The following is a 22543-nucleotide window of genomic DNA, read 5'->3' on the forward strand; positions in this document are numbered from 1 at the left end:
ATGGAACCAGAGGGTATTACGCTAAGTGAAATAAGTCAATCAGAGAAAGACAGTTATCATATGATCTCACTGATGTGTGGAATTTAAGAAACAAGGCAGAAGATTATAGGGGAAGAGAGTAAAAAATGAAACAAGATGAAACCAGAGAGGGAGACAAACCATAAGAGGCTCTTAATCATAAGAAACAAACTGAGGGTTGCTGGAGGGGGGAGGGGGTGGAGGGATGGGGTAACTGGGTGATGGACATTGGGGAGTGTATGTGTTGTAATGAGCACAGGGTATTATATAAGACTGATGAATCACAGACCTGTACCCCTGAGAGAAATAATACATTATATGTTAATTAATTGAATTTAAATTAAAAAACAAAAATGAAAATTGGAAAAAAAATAAAAAATCTGTTTGAAAAACTGTAAAGAAATGCACAAATTGGAAATATTTGCTAATACATATTTAGACTGCATTCTCTCCTTTTATACTGGTAAAGTGATTAATCTTTTAATGACAGTTTAAAATACAAGCAACATGAAGTATTTGGTCCTGTATATAAACGTGTGTGTGTGTGTGTGTGTGTGTGTGTATTTGCCATTTGCTAAAACCTATTTTAGTTAGAAGTCCAAAAATAATTAGTTACACGGTATTTAGTGAAGTAAATAGCGCTATTTAAAACCAATCAAGTGTTACAAAGTGACAATGTTTTTGTGAAACAGTTCTTTTGTTTTCTCTTTTTCATTCATAGCCTGGTCCTCTCTTCTACTATCATATCCAAATTGTTCCTGGGATCCCATCAGAGTTTAGAGAAGTATCCAAGTGTAGAATCCATGTTGTTTTTAAAATTACTGCTTTCATACAAAAACAAAGCCTTAGGTTGGGGTGTTTCATGGACACTTCAGTAAGTAGGCATATTTAATTCAGTAGCTACTGGGGATTAATTCAACCTCAAGACCCCCCTCTCTCGTGGTGGGGGTGGGACTGAACCTTCCAATACTTTAATCACATGATCAATTGCCCTAGTGATCAGCCCATCCCATCCTTCGAGGCTTTCCAAAGTCACATCATTAACATAAACTCAGGTGTGGTTTAAAGAGGCTTTTTATAAATGACAAAAGATCATCCTTTTGCCTTTATCACTCCAGAGCTGTTTTGAGAGCTAAGAACAAAAGCTAAATATAACAAAAGAAGCTTGGGAAACTACAAGGGTTTTAGGGGGTCTGGCCAGGACCCAGGAAAAAGACTAAAATACATATTTATTATTATATCACAAAATCACACACCAGTCTGTGTGTGTGTGTGTATGAACGTATATGCATATGTATATTATGTATGTGTATATATGTATATGTATGTACGTATGTATGTATGTATGCATGTGATCATATACTTCTAGTAAGGTGGCAAAAAACCCTGTAGTTATGTCTATATTCCAGTGCAGGTTCTAATTGGGAGTCCTCCTAGATCTGATTGAATTGTTTCTATTCCTGGTTCTGCTTCTTATTAACTTCTCCATGCCTATTTAATAGGGATAATAATATCATATATATTAAATAATATAATAAGTATAAAGTAGTCAAATAGTCTTTGACATAGTAAGAACTCAGTTAAGTCAGTTATCATCATCATCATCAACACCTTTTGTTGAAAGAATACAAACCAAAATATTCACCAGGTTTATCTTTATATGTTGGAATTAAAACTTTTATATGTTTTTAGACATTACCTTTCCAGGTCCTTATGAGGATTATGAATTACATTAGCAATACGTAAAATAGTGTTTTGAAACAAAACGAAAAGAATCCAATAGTATTAATCCAATAATATTAATAAACAAAAATATTTATTAAATAAAATAATGTAACATTAACTTTATCTCAAACCAAACTGCATAAAGTAATTATTGAATCCATTAAATATACTTATTGACAACTCTGAGAAATTTGAAAGTGACACGAACATTAGTTGTCACTCATTTTCTTCTATTTGTTGACAGTGGCTCTAAGAGCCATGTAATAGTTTTCATTTGGTATTTCTCTTTGACTTTTATTTTTGAACAATTTACTCTTCTTGAGAAAATACTTAGAAAGGACTCCCTTCTGTGCGCCCGGGTGGCTCAGTTGGTTAAGCGACTGCCTTGGGCTCAGGTCATGATCCCGGAGTCCTGGGATCGAACCCCACATCGGGCTCCCTGCTCTGCGGGGAGTCTTGCTTTTCCTTCTGACCCTCTCCCCTCTCATGCTGTTTCTCTCCCGCGCTCTCTAATAAATAAATAGATAAAATTAAAAAAAAAAAAAGAAAGAAAGGTCTCCCTTCACACCTTTTTACACTATTTACCTTCTCATTTATCTGAGGTTAACTTAGCTGTACCGGGATTTATGGAACAGCACTTACCTGTATATATTTTTTTATCCCTTTATAGTCAACTTTTCTGTGTCCTCTGATTTAGGATTTCTCTAAAAGGAGCATATATCTGAATTTCAGCTTTTACCTGATGAGAGACTTTTTTTAATCATATAATATGGAATTAAGGCTTTTTACATTTGTTGCAATTACTGACAATTTGAACTGTTTTGCACCATTTCCCTTTGACATGATTTGCATTTCTTTTACTGTCTTCTGACTTTTGTTAGATTAATTAGTTTTGCACTTCCCGTTGTTTTTATTTTCAGAGTTGCATATTGTAGATTCCCTTCCTAGTTTTTCCTTTAGTTGTTAACATTTATATTTCAATCTATATTTTTCCCTAATAAATGCTAATATTAATCGATGCCTTGCTCTTTATCCAGAACCAGGCAGGTTGAATGGCGTATTTTCTTATGAACTTGTCCCCCCAGACTCTCGTGTCTCTTTTGCCTATTTAGTTCAAATTAATTAACCATAAAACTCTTTATTAACCTTATCCTATTTTCTTTGTATTTTATTTTTTTTTATTGTTAGTACTTAGTAAGCATATTATTATGTTTTACCAATATATGTTCTCATTGACTTTTTGTCTTTTTTTTTTTCTTCAGCATTCACTTCTTTATTTGAAATACATCTTTCAGAGTTGTTTTATCAACAGTCTCTGGGAATAACCTTTCTAAGTAATCATATAATTTTCTTCTCTCAGCTATTTTAGCTGAAGAACAGTTTGCTGTCTTGATACCTTTCTTCTGTAGATAATCGGAGTTTGTCCTCTCTGGTGGACTCCAGGATTTTCTCTCTCTCGAGATGTTCTGCAATTTCACTACTGTGTCTATTCCACACTCAGGGGGCTTCTCAACCTAGTCGTTCATACATTTGCTCATTCTGGCATAATCTCAGATTTTATTGTTTCAAATATTTCCTCTCTACCATTCACTTTATTTTTCCTGCTTATTCTTCTTTTAGAAGTATGCTACAGAATCTCATGACAATCCCTTGTCTCTTTATTCCTGTTTCCTGTCTGCCATCTTTTTATCTCAGAGATTTACAACTGTTGTTATTAACCAAGCACAGTCACTAATATCTTTAGGTACTCAATTTGTAGTATAAATATTTTTGACTTAATAATCAGGTTTTGTGGTTTATACCAACTGACATGTCATCATTATGAGTATTAATCATGTTCTTTGGAAACCAGACCTTTCTATTTCTCTTGTTTTATTAAAACCGAGTGTTGACAATTGTCATGCAGGCTAATTAAAAGAATTGTCTTGCAATGCGTGTGCTATTTGGACTTCAGTTATTAACTGTAAGACATTAAAACTAGTGCTCAAATGAATATTCTTGTGATGCCCTCAAAAAAGAAGTTTAAAAAGTTCAAATCTCTTCCTGCCTATGATGGATATTTTTGTAGTAATTTGTTAGCATAATTATCTAAGGCTTACCACTATTGCTATTGTGTATAACTTCACAATACATGACATCATTGCTTATTTAATCAATTTCTGATAAACTGTTTGGCTTGAAAATGAAAAGAATTATTGAGTCACACTAAGATACTTTTGTGTATTTTAATTTTTGTTACTTCTTACCTCCCTCTTCCCTCCTTTCTTTCTTCCCTCCTTTTCTTCCTCCCCTGCCCCTCTCCCTTCCTCCCTCCTTCCCTCCCTCTCCTTCCCTCCCCCAATTTCTCCCTCTCTCTCTCTCCCTTTTTCTTTCTCATTTCTTTGTGTCTTTTTCTTTGGTTACTATATTTACTCGTGACTTTGATGATTGAAACCAAAATGTTCATTCTGCTTGAACTGTAAAGATATGTAAATATTAAATTAAATTTAATTTAAATATAAAATACTTAAGTAGAATTTTGACTTCAGAAATCAATTTTTTAAAAGATAATTTTTTTTTTTAAAGATTTTATTTATTTATTCATGAGATACAGAGAGAGAGAGAGGCAGAGGGAGAAGCAGGCTCCCAAGGAGCAGAGAGCCTGATGCGGGACTCGATCCCAGGACCCTGGGATCATGACCTGAGCCGAAGGCAGACGCTTAACCATCTGAGCCACCCAGGCGCCCAAAAGATAATGTTTTTAAAAATTGTAAAGAATATGTTGAAAAATCTAGCATGGTTTAAACAGATTTAAAAATATTGAAATAGTAATTTTGTTTAATTCAATAAGTGTAATATAAAGTCACAAAAAACTAATGGTATATTTACATATGACAAAATACTTAGAAAAATTAATTTTAAGAAGATCATTTTATTTATCAACATAGCTAATTTTAGAAATAAACATTTTCGGGGGGCCTGGGAGGCTCAGTTGGTTAAGCGACTGCCTTCGGCTCAGGTCATGATCCCGGGGTCCTGGGATCGAGCCCCGCATCGGGCTCCCTACTCTGCAGGAAGCCTGCTTCTCCCTCTCCCCTCCCCCTACTTGTGTTCCCTCTCTCGCTGTGTCTCTCTCTCTGTCAAATAAATAAATAAAATCTTAAAAAAAAAAAAAAGACTTTCACAACCACTGAAACTATGTTAGAACATGTTTGTGCCTTCCTCTATACAATTCCTGAATGCATAATTTATATTTTTGTCCATGTGACTCTGTGCCCAGTCCCTGCTACTAGAGAGTGTTGTGTATTGGCCACACTGCATGGTCTCATTCTCTACCTTCCCATTAAATACATTTGCTTAGCTTGATATTTACTTATTGTAATTTTTATTGTTACCGACATTTCTTCTTTTGTATTATATTTTATATAATGTATTCTTCAATCCTGCACTTTTTTCATAATCTAGAATTTTTGTTGAATTGTTCTAGACATTATTATTCTCATCATCTGACCTTAATTATTCTGAAATAGAACATGCTTATTACATTCATTTCCCGGTTTTCTATTTGATCCTTCTCTCTTTTACCATTCTTAATTTTTGAAACTAAAAATTAGCCACAGCTTGATGATTAGTGGAATTTCAAAGCTATTTTTTAGCATGAAAAGAATGTTTTCTTTTTTTTTTTAAGATTTTATTTATTTATTTGAGAGAGAGAATGAGATAGAGAGATCATGAGGCAGAGCAGGGAGCCTGATGCGGGGCTCCATCCCAGGACCCTAGGATCATGACCTGAGCCGAAGGCAGACGCTTAATGACTGAGCCACCCAGGCGCCCCTGTGAAAGTCCTTTAAAATTAAAATTTATGATCATTTATATCTCATAGTAAACTATAATTTACTCAAAGAACAACAGTGGTGGGAAACTCTGGGCTTATTTATTCTTTAGCTATATATTGATTTTGTTTTTAAACTAAAATAACTATTTTTAAAAAATAACTTACTTGTTATTTCCAGATTTTTACAATGTTTTATGCATGTTTCATGGGAGCTTTCTCATCCCCAAATTCTCTGAATATTACAAATCACTGCCAGTACCATCAACTTAAAAGCTTAGGTTCAGCCAAAACCTCTGAGCATGGAGCCTGGGTATCTCTTACTGTCAAATATTCTGAGAAAGATAAGGGTTGAAAATCACAATTCTTGATACAGACTTTTCAGTCCTTTAATCTTGTTCTGCTTTCTTTAAACTCTGCTGTGAATTATCCTGAGTCTGTGAGCAACCTTTCATATAGTAATATTCCCCATATATTCTATAGTTTTTGTTTGTGAGCTCATCTTCAGCAGTAACTCTTTGTAGAGTGCTTCTACTGTTACATTTCTCCCAGTAAATACTATAACACTGCTTAGAGTTGTTGATTTACTAAAGGTTTAAATGTCATTATGAGTTCAGTTGCTATCAACTTTAAATTTTATTTCCGTTTTGTTCTTTCTAAAACTGACAGCAAGTGAGGTTTATGTTTTCACTCCTTTAGTAGTCGATTCTCCTATATTTCAGCCTAGTCTTCAGGTGAGATTCCAAGATAACAGATAGACATGTTCTAGTCCCTATTTATAGGCAGCACAGCACCATTCTGGCTTCTGGCTTCATTCAGACCGGTTTTAACCATGGGTCCCCTGTGGGTTTTAAGTTTTTTGGCCTAATATCCATATTTACTCCTTGTCCTCTGTGGGGCATGTGATTTTAACTCCCATTTACATTCTGGATATTCATTTTCTTTCTGGTCACTTGGGGATTTTCTTTTCTTATTTTTGAACATGGTTATCTAGTAAAAGTAAACAAATATTTATTTGAAACAGAAGAATATTCTAACATGTCATTAATCAGTTATCTTGACAGGAAATCTTGAATATTGATTCTTTAAATATAGTGACACACTGTGTTCTAAAACAATTTTGTTCAGATTAGAAAAAGAATTTTGCTTGTTTTGTTCTTGAAAGTCATGATTTCTCTGGACATATAAACTAAAGACCCAACTAAAGTTGACAAACAATATTTTTAAAGAACTTGGAAATAAATTAGTTTAACGCATTAGCCTATTTATTCCCTCAGACATATGTGTTAATATGTTGCCGGAAAATTTAAAACACTACAATATTTTCCTGATGTGATCCAATATTTATCTAAAATCCAAAATATAAAGTCAGGTACCACTCACATTTTAAGTGCAACTTTTTAGTGGTTTAATAAATAAATCAGAATTTATTAAGCTCTCAGTACTCTTCTACATTTAAATATTTAAATTTATTTTTATAATACAAACCAGATCCTGAGGTTGCTATAATAATGTCAAACAACTACAAATAATGATATTTTTGAGGTGGGATAACAAAAAAGACTTAATTAGCTCACAATGATTATATTTTCCCCTTTGTCCTGGTTAGAAGAAAAATCCTAATTACCTTACTCTTTTTTCGTGAAATATTAGAATAGCCTTAGTAATTCTAAATTACATTTTACCTAAAGATTACCAAAAAAAGACCTTATCTGTTGGAAATTTTGCTATTAATCTTAAATTTAATTCCCATTTTCTTATTGCTAAATAATTCTATGTGGTTTAGACATTTGAATTTATAAAACATGTAGAACAGTTTAATCTGTTATATGAATGCTTGTCTCTTATATACATTCCCTACAAAAGGTTTTTGATACTAGCCTTCCTCTCAAAAAGAACTATTCTTGGCTAATATGGTTGTCCTTAATTCACAAATCTTTTTTCCCATTGCCTAGCCTTGCTTCTTTACCTTCTATATATATATATATATATATATATATATATAGACTTATATATATTTCTTATTCAACTTATTATTTTTCTCTAACACTACACCTTACCTCTGCCTTCAGTACTTCTGATTCCCAAAAACAGAAAGCAGACTTTGTGAGCAACAAAGCACTAACAATTTTTAAAAGCAAGGGTAGTGTTTCAAAAGCCAAGTCTTAGCTTGAGGAGTTAAAATTTGGCAAGCATGCTTTATAAGTTCTGATATTCTATCAAATTTTAATAGTTTTAATTGCCTAATTATCTACTCCAGTGCAATAATAAAGGCTTTTAATATTTCATTTTCTAGTACAGGAAAAGGTATTCCAGTCTGTGCAAGAGAACCTCCTAACCCTCTGTTGAATGTTAAGTTGAAGTTCTTTCGTATAATCTTGCACTTTTGTAAGCCAGTTCCATCTGTCATCTTACTTTTGTCCCCTCTTACTCCCTCCTTACCCAAATGTTACTTGTTTATTCAAGGAACACCTCATTTTCTTTCCTTTACCTTTTTGTCATTGGCAGCTCTGCTTTTTATATCCATTTTTATACTCTTCAATAAATCCCTCTCTATATCTGTTTGTGTGTGTGTGTGTGTGTGTGTGTGGTCTGTTCTTTAATGCCAGCAATAACTTCCTTTCTAAATCGTCTATGCCTCCCCGTGCCTCTGAAAATTTTGTTCTCTACTCCCGATCTTGCCATAGCGCCTCTCTTAATCTGCTGGTTTGTGCTGTACTGAATAGTGAGGAGCAAATCAATGTTTTTTTCCAGGCACTGACAGAAAGAACTGCCTTGGGCACACTCAGCAGAACAAGGGCCCATGAGGTCAACAACAATAAGAGGATTTAGAGGCAACTTTTAGGCACAGAACCTCTCTTTGGAAAATTCTGTGATCCATTTTGGGTCTCCGTAATTGAACTGAATCAATCTATGAGAAATATATAATAATTAGGAAAAATTATTTTATTTATTTACAACTTTGAGAATCTATTCCTCACACCATGAATACACAAGAAATTCCAGGACTTCACGCAGAGAAATACTGTCAGGGAATGTTCAAAATATTACTATTTCTGTATCCAAGATCAGTACTCTCAGTTTCTATTTCCCACACTGGGATCAGTCCATCAAGTTATTCAACCTCATTCTTTATTTAGGTACTACCTGGTAACTCTAAAATTTTTGACACTTCACAAATGAAAATGAAAATGTTTACTTTCAGTTTCATTATAAGGTAGCAAAAGAACTAATCAACAGTAATTGGGGCTTTAAATATTCTTCAGTGATGATGCTCCCATTATAATCAGCCTGGGAAACTATGTAAAATCATTTTCTTTTCCTGAGAAAAAGGTAATGTTCAATTGAGAAAATTTGTAAGAAACTAAAGCAGTCACATTTTTTGAAAATCTTTTATCTCTAACATAATTTTTTTCTTTAGAAAAAAAAACTAATGTATTACAATTCACAGGAAAATATTAAACCTAAGTGAGAGATTCTCATGAGTAATACAACTACACATACCATTAACACATTTCAATAACACATCTCATTATTAACTATATTACTATCTCTACTTAATCAAAATTCTTTTTGTGACTTAGGGCAAATGAAAACTAGAGGGTAAGACCCAAAACTTAAACCCATAACTGGTCGCAAAATTTCATTTGGTTTTACTTATACTAGGAATAACAAATAGAGGTTATATGTCTCTTCATAAAATACACTTTACAAATAAGCAACTAAAGAAGAACCTTTCACAAGAAAGAATATTTATGTGCTAAAAATATGCTACACCAAGCTTAGATGTTTTTGCACCATACCTGGATCATTATGTTACACGTATGTTGAAAACAGCTAAGAATATGGTTCATTTGGTTTTGAAAAAGACTTTAATGATAACTTTTTGTGACAGGAAGTTGAAAATTGCTAGCATAAATGTTCCAGAATAGAACACCAATCAAAGGGATTTGGTTAAAAATTGAAGTAGAGCATTTGACAAGAAATTATCTCTATTATGGTTTTAGTGATCACAACAGTTGTTAGTAATACACATGGAACTCGAGATCTGACAAAATACAGCATTCACACTACAAAAGAAAATACATTTTAGGAAATTATAAAATGTTTTACATTTTCTTTGAAAATGTTTTGTTAAGTTGGTAATCTTATATCCTTTATTCATTTCTAAACCACCTCTCTTCAAAAAAAAATCTGAATTAAAATATTTACTTATTTAGCTTGTTTATCAATGTTTTTAAAAGTCATCTTATATACGTCAGATTTCTTAAGCTGAACTCCTTTAAAACAGTGAAGATGAACCTTTTTATAAAAAACAGTTAAATAAACAAGTGACCGGTTCTAGAATTATGCATACTTAGCTACATTAGAACTCAAATTTATGAGAAAGAAAATTGAGCTGATATCTTTAAGGAGTTTAACCTGATCAGAGAAGTGCCACATGATTTTTGCGGTTTTGTTATTTTATTATATGTATTTGTATACTTGCTTGTATTCCTGTAAGTGTTGCAATAGTTAACTTTACACCTAATCCACAGTGAGAGCTGCAGGGTGGAGTGGTCGCTAAGCAACCTAACCAGAAGAACATTAAGTACCAGATTCTCCTCATTTAAATCTGTGTGAGAGCTAGAGAAGTGAGAGATTTTTATGGGCAGAACTTTTCAAGTTGATTTGGCTAAACTAAGCAGCCTGCAATTTGTATGCCTGAAATCTTGTCAGGTTGGCAAAGGCCAAAACAACAGAAATTGCTTTAGAAAACACTATTACTACTGTGAGGAGAATTTTTCTTTAAAGGATAGCCTAAGTTTTATTCTGAAGTAAATTTTTTTTTTTTCTAATACTGTAGAAATTTCCTATTTGGTGTATTTTTATTCCCGTATCCCTTGACATTCTGAAAATAATTCTTTTTTTTTTAAGATTTTTTTTTATTTTTAAGTAATCTCTACACTCAACATGGGACTCCAACTCACAGCCCTGAGATCAAGAGTTGCATACTCTACTGACCAAGCCAGCCAGGTGTCCCTGAAAATAATTCTAAGGCAATTTATTATGCCATTAAAATTATCCCTGATCTTAGATGTAATTAAATGGAAAAATCTTTACTCTTCTTTATAGATTTAAGCACGGGAAATATCTATTTTTAATAGGTCCCTGACATTAATAACTCAAGTTAAAGGGGTTGGATAGCTTTTATTTAAAAAAATCTAAAATATTTTAATTTTTTTATCCCTATTATGAGTTTTAAAAAACAATTACTTCTGGGGCACCTGGGTGGCTCAGTAGGTTAAACATCTGCCTTCAGCCAGGTCATGATCCAAGGGTCCTGGGATCGAGCCCCACATGGGGCTCCCCACTCAGCAGGGAGTCTGCTTCTCCCTCTGCCCCTCCCTCCACTCATGCTCTGTCTCTCAAATAAATAAATAAAATCTTAAAAAAAATTACTTCCTTGTTTGAATGTATGGTTTCATTAACTATGTATGCATCCTTCTAGTTTATAATTGTTTATTTTGAGCTTTATATTAATAGAACCATATCATATATTCTTTTATGAATTAATAATTTTTCCTTAAATAATAAGTTGGTGAAAAATTTTACAGTTTTATATGAGCTGTAGTTTACTAATTTTATTACTATGTGTGACTTGATTATATAAATGTAACTGATATAATTATTTGGGTCACATTAATAAATAAAATGGATAAATATATTAATAATTTGTCTATCTAACTGTTAATGCAAATTTAAAGTGTTTCCAACTTGGTAGTATTAAAAACAATTCTGCTATGATTCCTGCATATGTCTTCTCATGTACCATATGTCTTCTCATGTCTCTCATGTAACTTCTCATGAAAATGTCCTTCAGGGCATATTTTAAAGAGTAGAACACTAGGTCATAGGGATGCTAAAACTTTAATTTTACTAGACTTTAACTTTACTAGCTAATTACAACTTGCTTTCCAAAGTGGGTTCTACAGATATACACTCCCACCACAATATTTGAGCATCTATTAGGTTGTTCCAAATCTTCACCAAATTTGTTACCATAAGATTTTTTCTTTTCTTTTTTTTTTAATTTAAATTCAATTAGCCAACACATAGTACATCATTAGTTCAGATGTAGTGTTCAACAGTTCATCAGATGCATGTAATACCCAGTGGCCTCCCTAATGTCTATCACCCAGTTACCCCATTCCTCCACCAACCTCCCCTTCATCAACCCTCAGTTTGTTTCCCATAGTTAAGAGTCCTTCATTGTTTGTCTCCCTCTCTTTCTGTGCACACTTGCTCTCTCTTTCTCTCTGTCAAATAAATAAATAAAATCTTAAAAAAGAAAAAAAGAGGGGTGCCTGGGTGGCTCAGTCAGTTAAAAATCTGTCTTCATCTCAGGTCATGATCCTAGGGTCCTGGGATCAAGACCTGTCAAGCCCCGTGTTGCGTTCCCTGCTCAGAGGGGAGCCTGCTTCTCCCTCTGCCTCTGCCCCTCCACACTGTTTGAACACACTTGTGCGCACTCTCTCTCTCTCTCTCTGTCAAATAAATAAATAAAATCTTAAAAAAAAAAAGTTTTCAGTTTTCCCCTCCCTTCCCTTATGATCCTCTGCACTGTTTCTTATAGTCCACATATAAGTGGAACCATATGATAATTGTCTTTCTCTGATTGACTTATTGCACTTAGCTTAATACTCTCCAGTTGCATCCATGTCAATGTAAATGGTAAGTATTCATCCTTTCTGATGGCTGAGTAATATTTCATTGTGTATGTATACCACATCTTCTTTATCCATTCATCTGTCCATGGACATCTCAGCAACTTCCATGGTTTGGCTGTTGTGGACATTGCTGCTACGAACATTGGGGTGCAGGTGCCCCTTCATTTCACCACATCTGTATCTTTGGGGTAGATACCTAGTACTGCAATTGCTGGGTTGTAGGGTAGCTTTATTTTTAACTTTCTGAGGAACCTCCATCCTGTTTTCCAGAGTGGCTGCACCAGCTTGCATTCCCACCAACAGTGTAAGAGGGTTCCCCTTTCTCCACATCCTCGCCAACATTTGTTTTTTCCTGTCTTGTTAATTTTAGCCATTCTGACTGCTGTGAGGTGGTATCTCCTTGTGGTTTTGGTTTGTATTTCCCTGAAACCAAGTGATGCGGAGCATTTTTTCATGTCTGTTGGCCATTTGGATGTCTTCTTTGGAGAAATGTCTGTTCATGTCTTCTGCCCATTTCTTGACTGGATTCTTTGTTTTTTGGGTCTTGAGTTGGATAAGTTCTTTATAAATCTTGGATACTAGCCCTCTATCTGATATGTCATTTGCAAATATCTTCTCCCATTCAGTAGGTTGCCTCTTAGTTTTGTTGACTATTCCCTTTGCTGTGCAGAAGCTTTTTATCTTGATGAAGTCCCAATAGTTCATGTTTGTTTTTGTTTCTTTTGCCTTTGGAGACATGTCTAGCAAGAAGTTGCTGTGGCTGAGGTCAAAGAGGTTGCTGCCTGTGTTCTCCTTGGATTTTGATGGATTCCTGTCTCACATTTATGTCTTTCGTCCATTTTGAGTTTATCTTTGTTTATGGTGTAAAAGAATGGTCCAGTTTGATTCTTCTGCATGTGGCTGTCCAATTTTCCCAGCACCATTTATTGAAGAGATGGTTCTTGTTACCATCAGATTTTTAAAAAAAATTTTGCCAGCATGGCAAGTCATCTTCATGATTGATCATAAGAATGAGTGTCATTTAATATATTTCTCATTTGTGACCTGCCCCATGAGAGATTGTATGAACATTTAAATCTTCTCCATTCTTACTTGAGGTATGCTTCCCAGTGGTGCTCCTCCCTGTAGCAGGGTTAAACAGCTCTGTCCTATTGAATTAGGAGTGAACACAGGGTAGGTGGAAACTGTGTGTCACTTCTCTGCACAATATTTTAAAAACCCACAGGTGATTTCCAAAATTCTATCTTCTGTCCTGAGGCCAGTAATATTCCAGATGTGTTTGCTCTGATAACAGGAGTCCCTAAGTAAGAACATGGAGGTGGGTCAAAGCCCATCTGCAATGGAAATGCAATGTGAGAAATTAAGGTTTGCTGTCTTAATCCACTAATGATTCTTAGGAGCTTAAAAATATGTATTCTGGATACCAGTCCTTGTTGAATTCAAGTTTTGGAAACATTATTTCCCATTTTATTTGTTTTTCATTCTTTCTGTGGTGAAAAAATCTTAAATAGAATTTTTGATGAAAAAAATCTTAAATAGGATTTATGTGAATTTATAATTCTTTACCCTTCTATTAAGTCTAGTTTAAAAATCCTTCCCTTTCCTGAGATCATTATATTCTAAAAGAATTTGTTTACCATTCACATTTCAGTAGAACTTCCCTGCAAATATATCAAGCCTTGAGATTTGTCTGCTTGGTTTTTGTTTGTTTGTTTGTTTGTTTTGAGAAATATTTGACTACTATTTTTTAATGACTATAGAACTGGTTATAGTTTCTATTTTTAAGTTTTAAATTTATATTCTCCTAGGAATTTATTAAATTCATATACATCTTCAAATTTATAAGCATAGAGTTTTTCATAATATCACTCAGTACTTGTACATGAAATGCCTATAATATCCCAATGTATTTTTGCCCTCTTTATTTTGATATGAATTTAAGTATAAGTTTTTCATTTTTGTTAGGTTTTTGTATAACCAACTGTATTTTTGTTAATCCTTTTTTTGAATGTTTATTTACTTTTAATTAATCTCTGCTTTTATATTACCATAACCTCTACTTTAAATTTTGTTTCAATTGATATTTTTTTCTAATATCTTGAAATGGATGCTAACTCATTAATTTTTCATCTTTATTCTCTATTTCAGTAGTTAGGTCTCTAATTACAAGTTTTATGAGTAATATTTTCATTATCATTATGTTCAAAATAAGTTTTATTTTCAACTTTCACTTCTTTAATTCCTGGAGTATTTAGAGGTGGGTTTAATTTCTAGCATTCTTTTCTTTTCAGTATTATTTTCTAGCTTAACTACATTTGGTCACAAAATTTTAGTTCTTTGAAATGTGTTGAGACATTTTGTGTGGACAAGTATACGATCAAATTTTATAAACCTTCAAAGTGTGCCTAAGTTAATATTTATTTCACATTTGTGTGCAGGGATACTATAGCTAGAGAGGTAGATAGATAGATTTTTATTAGGTAAATTTTTGTGCATTTTATTTTATTTTTAAAAATTTTATTTATTTATGAGAGAGAGAGAGTGAGAGCATGAATGGGAAGAGGAGCAGAGGGAGCGGGAGAAGCAGGCTCCCCACTGAGCAGGGAGCCCAAGATGGGGCTCTATCTCAAGATCCTGGGACCAAGATCTGAGTTGAAGGCAAAAATTTAACTGACAGAGCCACCCAGGGGCCCCAATTTTGTGAATTTTAATGTTTAAAATATCTTTAACCTTTCTGGTATTTTTGCTTGTTTTATCAATTTATCAATTACTGATAGGGGTACCCATAGTGGTATAATACATTTCTAACTATGAATTTCTATTTCTCTTTATATTTCTCTATGAATTTCTATTTCTCCCTATCTTTTTTTCAATTTTTATTTCATTTATTTCAAAGCTATGTTGTTGGCTGCATGGAATTATAAAATATTTTATCTTACTGGTTAATTATGCTATCTCTCACCTCATGTTCTGCCTTAAAATGGTAAGTTTTGTCAAAAATCACTGTCCTAATAACTTATAAAACAATGAAAATTAGTGTAGCAGTAGACTCATCAACAATAATGAAGTAACATTTCCAAAGTATGAAAGGGTAAAATTATCAGCCTAAAATAAAAGACATGGCAAAACTCTTAAGCATGAATATCAACCCAAAGCTATGAAAATTTACCATGAAGAGACCCTCAAAAAAGGAATTACTATGGTTTTAATTCAGGAGTTAGGAAAATAATCTGAGAAGTTAGATATTAGGTGCAAAAATTGAACAGGTAATAATAAATAACAAATGTGTAGACCAACTTTATAAATTAGCAATCTCTATCTAATTCATAAAGTTAAACCAAAATATTTTTTGTTTAAATTTCAATTGTTATACATATCCTGCATCTTTATTATCTCCTACTAACTCACACATAGTAAGAGATCAAAGACTATTGCCTAAATCCATTCAGTAAGCAGGCAACAATATCATTTTTTCAGTACAAATTTGCTTGTAATATAATACTTGGTAAATCTTGTGAGCTCTTGAAAAAACTACATGTTTATTTTTGCTCTTTGTATTCCCTATAGCAGGACTTTGTCCAACACATAACATTTTCAATGGCTGCTATTTGAATAAATGAGTGATTTAATGAATGAATTGTATAACCCAGTTGATCTTTCAACATTAGACTCCAAACCGTTGGATTCCCTTCTGTTTTCTAGTGGTATTACTCATGAGGTGTGACTGTGTGCATTGTTGGCCGCAAATTTGCAGTATATTCCCCCCAAAATGCCCTTGTTTACAATATGTTTCCTATAACCACCCAGGCAGGACAGAGTAGGGAACCTGGAAACCAGGGAATTCACATCATTCAAATAGAAGCTGAAGGCATAAGATCAGACAAATGGTAAGTGAGGTGATGTCTTATAATAACTAATGGAATCCTTTGGTGAATGACCTAAAAGCCACGTGGCAAAAATTTTTATTTTTGATAAAAATCCCATAGTTAAGGTGATCTTTGGACAAGAACAGCAGCAGAGTCTGAAAATATTAGTCCTGAACAAAAGGGCATAACCATTCCAATACAGGCTGGTCTTGAGCAAAATAACACAAAGGTAAAAGAAAACCAATAATATTTGGAAGACTCAAAAGAAATCAAACATAGCCAGAGAAGAGAACATTCAGAAATTCGAAAATTCTGATATAAAATTTTCCCAATTTCTAGTGAGATGGTATAAGAAATTCACCAGAAATTGGGAAAAATTTTAGAGATTGTTCCTTAAGTTGACTCTGGAGAAGTTTTCACTTACCCATTTATTTATTCATTATTAAAATTATATTTTTTGAACACTTACTAAGTGCTAGGCGGTAAGAACACAGTAAGTTTCTTAATGTTCCACTGTGTCAATTGTATCACCTGTTAAATAAGGATAATATGCTTTACTCACTGAGTTGCCTTAAAGATTAAATGAGTTGCTCCATCGCAAGTAATTAGGACAGCTCCTTGTACGTAGTAAGCACTAAATAACTACCAGCCAACACTAATGATACATATCTGCCAAATTACTGAAGTAATAAGGTAAGGAATAGCAATTGCCATGAATAATTTTCTGCCTAAATCTCTTTTTTTAGCTTTCTAAGTCAAATGAAAGTTAATAAATGAAAAACAATGATAGTCATAATAATTATGAACAAAAAAGCAAGGTAAAAAGAAAGCATTTCAGAATGTTCTTCAATTCCATCTATTCAAGTGTTTTTCACCCTCCCTCTGTGGGACAGAGTTCCAGTGACTGAAGAGAACTTGTCAGTCTTCTGTGAAGATATCAGCTAAAGACCTCTCTAACTGTACTCAAAATATTTTCTGGGGAAATTACAACCCAACACTCCATGTTTAATTTTGTTCAGCTATGGAGAATAACAGAAGCTGCTTGAAGAAGACTGGAAATAAGAATTCCAAGAGGGCGAGTAAACGCTCCACACCGAGAGGCACTAACTATGGGATCCTGGTCAGCAGGTATCACGCACACTCCACACCATTGGCTTCAAAACGGAAGAACAAAGGTCATGAACTTTATGAATGGGCATAAATTTGAACTTATATCCTTCACAGTTTTAGGTTGTTTTGTTTTGTTTTGCTTTTTATGAAATATTAGGTGCCTGGGAAAGAAAAGGGAAAGCTGAAATACCATGGGTTTCCTTCACCAAGTGTAAGATCTTGATAATAATAGCTTTAGAATCAAATGTCCCCACTCCTAAAAAAAGATACAGAATTGGAAAATACTGAGAGAAATGGTAATAGCACTTATGAATAATTTGTGTAATTATTTTCAGAACTAATGATGAACTGAGCTGTAGTAATGGAATTTTCAACACTGAAGATTTCATTATCATGATATCTTTACAAGAACCTATGTTAGATTATTGTCTAGAACATATATTTTTCAAAAGCCTATTAAGAGAGTTAGAAGGTCACATTTATTCTCTTTGTTTTGGCATGTATCCTCCACTTATCAATAAAGGAACTTTATTACATAGGTACAACAAGTGTTTGATATTGTCCCAGAGAAAATAAGCAAAGGCTTCAATGTTCTTGGCTGACAGTTGTTCTAACTGAGCTTTCAGATCCTGGCCTGGAATAAGGTCACATTGTTGCATTAAGTTCCACCATACATTTAAATAAAAGTGACGAAAATCTATAATCTTTCCTGAGTAAATATATCCACAGGGAGGAATTTTGCCAGCTAGATCCTTTTGCACTGTCACTTAAATCTGTAATTTTTTAAGAGTCATCCAGTCATGCTGGCCAGGAAGAACTAGTTATCTACCAGCTTTAAAGTGACCCTACCAAATGAAGAGTCTAGGCCAGACTGTAGATGTGCGCTATGCAAGGTGCCCAATACCCAGCCCCGAAGGTACAATGTGAAAGAACTAAGAATTGGAAGGAGACTGAGACTAGAGCTTGAAAGAAACCGGTTACAAAGTAAGAGGTAATAAAGTCTTGAATGTAATGGGTGGTGGCTCTTGCCATGGAGATAAGGGAAGGGGTTGGACCCCATAAAATGAATTTGAAGATTCAAAAATTGATCTAAGAAGAGTGGAGAGAAAAATGCAGAGATATTATCCATAGTTCAAGTCTAAAGTTCTAAAGAAAGGAACAGGAGCATGAAGAAGAAAAATTAGTAGTAGGGAAAAATCATGAGCTGAAATTGGACATGAACATTCTTCCTGTTGGCAAAACACAAGCACATATGGACTTAGTATCTTAAAAAGGTCCCTCAGATTGAATGAGAATATGAGAAACAATGAAACTGGAATAAAGCCCCTTTTGGTTACCAAATAATGTGTGGCTATCCAGTGATAAAAGTAGTCTTTTTTTTAAGTTTTTATTTTATTCCAGTTGGTTAACATATGGTATTATATTAGTTTCATATGTACATACAGTATAGTGACTTAACAATTCCATACAACACCCAGTGCTCATCATGGCAAGTGCCCTCCTTAATCCCCATCACCTATTTCACCCATCCCCCCACTGCCCTCCCCTCTGGTAACCATCAGTTAGTTCTCTATAATTAAGAGTCTGTTTCTTGATTTGTCTTTTTCTCTCCCTCTTTTTTTTTTCTGTTTGTTTCTTAAATTCCAAATACGAGTGAAATCATACGGTATTTGTCTTACTCTCACTGACTTATTTCACTTAGAATTGTACTCTCTAGCTCCATCCATGTCATTGCAAATGACAAGATCTCCTTCTTTTTAATGGCTGAAAATAATATAGATATATACCACCTCTTTGTCCATTCATCTATTGATGGGCACTTGGACTGCTTTCATAATTTGGCTATTGTAATAATTCTGCTATAAACATAAGGGCACATGTATCCCTTTGAATTAGTGTTTTTATATTCCTTGGGTAAATACCCAGTAGTGCAATTCCTAGATCTTAGGGTAGTTCTATTTTTAACTTTTTGTGGAACTTCCATACTGTTTTCCAGAGTGGCTGTACCAATTTGTTTCCCACCAGCAGGGCGTGAGTGTTCCTTTTTCTCCACATCCTTGCCAGCACCTGTTGTTTCTTGTGTTTTTTATTTTATCCATTCTGACAGGTGTGAGATGATATCTTATTGTAGTTTTGATTCGTATTTCCCTGATGATAAGTGATGATAAACATATTTTCAAGTGTCTTTTGGTGAAAATGGTCATTTTGTAAAACATCTATAATAGTTTAGAAGATTAATAAGAAATATTCCATAAAAGTTTTAAACATTGATAATGTTACTAAAGTGACAACCTTTCAAGATTACTATTTTGAAGAATTATCATTTGGATGCAGCAGTGGTAGTGTATACACTAGAAAAATAAATTCTTTGATTTTTTTTTTGCCAATCTTCATATACTATATATGTCTGTATATTTTTAAAAAATTGATATTTTTAGGGGATCCTGGGTGGCTCAGTCGGTTAAGCATCCGACTTTTGATTTAGACTCAGGTCATGATCTCAGCATTGTGAGATCAAACCCCGCATTAGACTCCACACTGAGTGTGGAGTCTCCTTAAGATTGTCTCCTCTTATCGCCCCCGCCCACTTGTGCTTGCTCTCTCTCTCAAAAAAAAAAAAAAAAAAAAGGATATTTTTAAGAGCATTCTCAAACTTTGATGGTTATTTTTTATGACAGCAGATACCACTAAAAATAATGGCAGTATAATACTAGAAATAATTCACAGTAATTCAGTGAAGAGGAAATAGTAAAGAAATATGTTTAATTAAATATATTCAATGCTCAAATTTCTCTTCTCAGATACTACTAGTATACAAACCTCTAGTAAATCTGGGTGTAAAAAATTACATTTGGAAAAATATATGAAGAAAGCAACAGTGTTTACATTTGGAGAGCAAACAATGTAATCTAGAAGAAGAGAAAGTTAAAAGAAAGGCATGCCCTGTAAATGGGTTGTGAAAAGAGGGCTAACCAGACTAGATAAATAAATAATAGTAACATCATCTTCAAATTCTAAAATAATATTCATCATGAGATAGAAACAGTACACAGCATGGAAAGACCTCCTAGGTTGACTGTTACAGTGAAAACATAAAAGTTTTTCAAAAGCAATTACAGTAATTTCATGCTCACAAAGTGGATGAGGGAAAAAAAAAAACAAAAACTCAAGCTTCGCATGATAGCTACACGGGGAAGAGCAGGTTACCCTGTCACCCGTGATCGCAGGTTTTACTCGATTACTGCCTGATATATTTGAGCATACCAAATAGGTATAAAATGATGGTGGATGACCTCCTGCGGGATTCTGTGCACAGAAATTGGAGGATGAATCAGCCTGAATTGAGTTGTGTTTCTCTCTCCCACAGATAAATACTGCATACTAAATCAGTTTCAGTGTACCCATGTTGCCTTCCATTTAACTTAATATATGCAGGGTCAAGTTATTTCAAACTGAATACAGTTTGACTCTATGTACATAGTTTGTCTAAGGTAAAAATTTGAAACAGTTAAAACAAAGTATAATGCCATTCTTTCCCCATTCCCATAATTTTTCAGGGAGTAGTGAGAAAAATCTGAGAACTGGAACATCAACTTAACTGGTATTTCTAATACCACTTAGAGGCATGAAAAACCCATATCCTTCAAATTCTAAGAGAACCTACTAGATTATTTCATTCAGAGATTTCTGCAAACTAAGATGTTATTTAGTGACTGTCTCAGTTGGGATAAATCAAGTTAGGAAGTTTTCACTAGGCTATCATATTCCTGAAAATGTTGCCATCTACACATCTCATATCAGAGACACATATTTTTGTGCAGAACTGTTTCCATCTCTCTGAAGACTTATAGTAATAAAACAGTGTGTGTGTGTGTATGCTTGTGCATGTAATAGGTACACGGTATAGTTTATAAACAAGTAACGGGAGCTGGATATAAAGTTTTCGAATAAACTCATAGTGAACATATAAAACTGCCTGCTCTGCTTGCTTTTCTCCAGGAGATATTTTAGCCAACACCTAAAGAAAAGGAGAGGGACAAGCAGGAGGGAAATTGGTGATAACTAATACAAAAGCTACACAGTAAATTCAACTCACTTACATTGGTTAGGACGTTGGTTGTACTGCTCTAACAGAGATGTAGAATAATAATGGTTTAATACAAAACAAAACAGTGGTTTAAGAAAATTGGAGTTTCTTTTTTTTTTTTAAGATTTTTTATTTATTTATTTGAGAGAGAGAATGAGATAGAGAGAGAGCATGAGAGGGGGGAGGGTCAGAAGGAGAAGCAGACTCCCTGCTGAGCAGTGAGCCTGATGCGGGACTCGATCCCGGGACTCCAGGATCATGACCTGAGCCGAAGGCAGTCGCTTAACCAACTGAGCCACCCAGGCGCCCTGGAGTTTCTTTTTAAATATAGATTCAGATTGATATAGAGACTGTGACACATGAATTTATCTATGATTGAGGTGCTTTCTCTTTTCTTGTATCATTCCTCTCCGGATGACCTGACTGACTTTATAGTTTAATATGACTCAACACCATGTGTGCAATCTACATATGGGGATAGGGGAAAGGAGAAAGGTCATTATGACACGATCAAACTGTTTTTTAAAGGCAAAACCCTGAAGATTAAAAAAAAAAAAATACTTACATCACATTGGCCAGAAATTAGGCATGGAGCACATCGGAGTTCAAAAATTCTGGGAAATGTAGTCTTCATGCCAGGCAATCTTTGTGCCTGGCTAAAAACTGAGTGTTTTACTCTATAGATAAATTGAATACTAAGATTCATAGTAATCAATCCTATTATTCTAATAAAAAATTCTTATGTCATAGTTTTCTATTGTCCTCATTCTACTAAGACATATATCTTATGAGAAGTGGTATGATACAACGTTTCAGAAAATCACCTCTGAAAACATATGCCTGTAGATTGTATTCTGGTTCTGCTACTTTCTTGCTGAATGATTTCTTTGTACCTTAGTTTCCTCAACTGTAAAAAACAGAAATACATTTCATTAGGTTACTATGAGTATTAAATATGTTTTGGGATGTTCATACTTAATATTGGACACATAAGAACTCAATAAATTTAGCATGTAAAATTATGTATCTGCTTTTCTCTAGAATGTTTTTGGAAAAAAAAATCCTTATCAGTCATTTATAATTTTCCACTTTTAATGTCTAATTATAGATTTCTATTTTATTTTCTTAAAAAGCATGTTGTTAATAATGCCAACCATAAAGCCAAATCAAGACCTTAGAATCACCGGTGTTTTTTTTTTTTTTTTTTCTTACATTG

Source organism: Mirounga leonina, unplaced genomic scaffold (genome assembly GCF_011800145.1).
Source record: "Mirounga leonina isolate KUSES-001 unplaced genomic scaffold, KU_Mleo_1.0 Mir_127, whole genome shotgun sequence".
NCBI classification, from domain to species: Eukaryota; Metazoa; Chordata; class Mammalia; order Carnivora; family Phocidae; genus Mirounga; species Mirounga leonina.